The sequence below is a fragment of the Ictidomys tridecemlineatus genome, chromosome 16 (genome assembly GCF_052094955.1).
Source record: "Ictidomys tridecemlineatus isolate mIctTri1 chromosome 16, mIctTri1.hap1, whole genome shotgun sequence".
Classification (NCBI taxonomy): domain Eukaryota; kingdom Metazoa; phylum Chordata; class Mammalia; order Rodentia; family Sciuridae; genus Ictidomys; species Ictidomys tridecemlineatus.
Window position 1 is genome coordinate 7,867,260 of NC_135492.1, and position 3,707 is coordinate 7,870,966.

Consider the following 3,707-nt stretch of genomic DNA (forward strand, 5'->3'; position numbering starts at 1 on the left):
GGGTCTCTATGTTCTAATGCCTAAGTCCTTGATCCACTTTGAGTTGTGTGCAGGGTGAGAAGTAGGGGTTTAATTTCAATTTCCCAGCACCATTTGTTGAAAATTCTATCTTTTCTTCAGTGTTTGTTTTTGGTGCTGTTTAATAATATTAGATAACTGTACTTATGTGGGTTTTTCTCTGTGTCTTCTCTTCTTTACCATGGTTCTGGTACTGATTGTAATGCCTCCTGCATCACTTTTCTTGCTAGTGACTGCTTTGCCTATTCTGATTCTCTAATATTTCCAAATGAGTTTTATGGGTGATTTTTCTATTTCTACAAAGGAACTCATTGGTATTTTCATAGGAATTGCATTGAATCTGCAAAGCACTTTGCATAGTATGGTTAATTTGACAATATTAATTCTGCCTAAGATAGGCAGAATTAGGGCCTGGGAGATCTGTCCATCTTCAAAGGTCTTTAATTTCTTTCTTCAGTATTCTGTAGTTTTCATTGTAGAACTCTTTCATACCTTTTCTTATATATATTTCAAAGTATTATATTGTTTTCTGAGGCTATTTTGAATGGGATATTTTTTTAATTTCTTTTTCAGTTCATTTGCCATTGGTATATAGGTACATAAATTATTTATGGGTGTTAATAACCCAATGAATTTTGATGTATTAGATCTCCCAGGCCCTAATTCTGCCTATCTTATGCAGAATTAATATTGTCAAATTATCCCTGTTCCCATTTATTTCTGAAATGTTTTATCCCCTGATTGTATCTGTTATCCAATCCTAATCCAGAGTTGTATATTTTAACCTCCAGGCATTAAAAGGTTTGTTTCTTGTCATTAACTTCTTATTTCTTTCATTTATGATCTTATAGGGTGCAAGAAGTTATCTCTATTTCTTGTATTTACCTTGTACTCGAAAATATGACTTTTTTTGGTTCAAGGTATTCAACTCAGAGGCACTTGACAATTGATCCACATCCCCAGCCTTATTTAGATACAGGATGTCACTGAATTGCTTAGCACCTTTTGTTTGCTGAGGCTGGCTTTGAACTTGCAATCCTTCTGTCTTAGATTCCTGAGCTGCTGGGATTACAGGTGTGCTCCACCACACCTGACAATATGAACTATTTCAAAGAATGGTCATTGTTTCATGGAGAAGCAAATGAATTTATTGTTGATGGATTAAATAGTCCATAGATGTCTGTTCAGTCTATCTGATTAATGTTTGCCATTTAGTGCTGAAGAATCTAGGCTGGCAAGTTTTTCTTTTTGGGTGGGCATGGTACAGAAAGGTTTCCCCAAACCTCAGCAGTGCAAAGAGTATGCAGTGTGGTCCTCACAAGGCCTTGCATCTGCCACAAAAACTCTGTGTTCCATATATGGCTCCCTCCAATTGTCACCTCAACCACCCCCCCCCAACACTAGACCATTTTATAGGAATCTTGTTTTGTTTAAAAGCATTGACCCAGGTGTTGGGTATATGGCTTAGTGGTAGAGTGCTTTAGCATGTATAAGAACCTGAGTATGGTGCTTATCTCTTTAAAAAAATGACTTGCCAAAATTATTTTTGCCAATGAAAAAGCTTATCAAGGGAGATTGAGGGATACTGGGTGATGTGGGCCATATGTGGAGGTCCTGACCCGAAAGCCTAGAGAAGCAGAGTTCATGAGTGTCTCCATGCATCTATTCACTCATTTTGCAAATTTGACTGAGTCCTGGAAGATAAAGTGCAAGTCAGTCATGTAGGTTAGAACAGTGTCCAAGATAGCATGTCTGATCTCCTTCATTTCAGTTAATATTTAGGGGTAAAACAAACTAAGTACTATAAATACAATAAAGAAGGCTCTGTAAAGGACACAAACTAGGCATTCAGTGTTCATGGTTCCAAGACTGGATTGCTTCTGAGTGAGGGCTTCATTATCCTGTGATGGCAGGAAAAGTGGGAGCAAGGTGCTACCAGAGGCATTGGATTAAGTGCAGGGATAGGAAATAATGCCACAGGCCCTGAGGGGAGGGAGCAAGATCAAGGGAGGGTACAAAAAGATTACGGAGATCATTGCCTGGTCATGGGGACTGTGGACCATGGTGAGTATTTTGAACTTTATTCTAAGAGGAATAGGAAGTCATCTGTGCCTGAATCAGGGTGGGTGTCATGGGTTGGCTCCTGGTATAAACTTTCTTCATTGAACTGATTTTGTTTTAACCCAACTGTTATGTAGTTCTCCCATTTTCATTATATCAAGGTCTCTAATTTTGTTGGACCATTCATTTAATGAAGACTTTTTGTGTTCCTTGTGTTACCACGTTTCTCTGATTCTTCTTGACCCTAGTAGCTTGAAAAGGTGCATGCACATTTGAAGAAACCATTACTTCTTCCAGACTTAAGGACTTATTTGAGGATGGGAAAGCTTTTTCCTTCAGAGCAGTATGGGAGGACATGCTGACCTAGTATAACACTGGTCTAGTGGCAATGGAGCAACATCTTTGTTATCTGAGGTTGAAGGATGCATTGCTTCTCTTTTAGAAGGCACAACTGTTGGTAACATGAAAACCTTCATGGTCATTGGTGGCTAGAGCTATGGGAAATCTAGAGTTGCTATGAGGACAAGCTGGGTCATAGATAGTGCCTCTATATCCATGCAGAGAAGGTGAAAGACATATGGGCCAGGCAGTGTGCACACTTTGGTGCAGTATCAGCTGCAGGCATGTGCAAGGTAGATAGGCTTCCTGTGGGCAGAGAAGTAGTAAGGAAAAGCTAGGACCAAGGACAGAAACCAGGGCTGGCAAAGAGTGTCTATGACGTGGGACCTAGTTTGTTAAAGCACAGGACTGTAAGATCAGATCTGATTGTAGACACATAGGGCTTCAGGGAAGGACCAGAAGTAGAGCTTTGCCTGGCTGCTGTGTATCTACAGATCTGGGGCCTAATCATGGATGCATAAAGCTAGAAACCTCACCTGTGAATTGAAGTATGGTGGCAGGGACATGGAGGTGTTGAGGATGGCTGTAAACATGCACTATTTTTTTGTGAGTGGAACTGAGGAGAAACGTGTGCCGTGGCACAGAACAACTCTCTTCAGGCAAAGCTACATGGTGGTGGGGATGGTTAATGGGACTCTGGGTGCTTACATATGTTAATAACACCATGAAACAGAGCTGGTGACACATGTGTACGTAACTTCAGAGGCTGCTAAATATGGCGAGCAGTGGCTCGTGACTGGTGTTGGAAGTGGTATTGTGCATGTGCAACTGCCAGTCCAACATCTGGCAGTGTGCATGGATATGGCTGCAGGTGTACACCCATCACATGGGATTGTGCCTCCAGTATGGGCTGCAGCCTTCGTGTTCTCTTGCACAGGAAAAGGCTGTTTGGTGACCTTGAGTATGGATTTGTGGCAATTCTAGCTGAGGTTACCTTGGGTAGGCAGAATCTAGAGGTAGTGGTACAGGTGCTTGGAGACTGGGAATACAAACACCTTTGAGGCTTTTTGTAGTAGGGAAAGATGCAGGGTTCCTCTGTGGCTTTTGGTTTCCTCAGTGGCAAAAACTACTGCAGTCTGTTTGGAGCAAGCACCTGAAGTATGTAATGGCAAACCCTGAGGGAATGCCAGAAATGAAGGCTAGAGTTGTTTACAGAAGGAGACAGTGCAGAGGTTGTGGGGGTTCTGGGCACAGTAGCCACTGGGGACCATGATTTCTTCGGCTGCAAG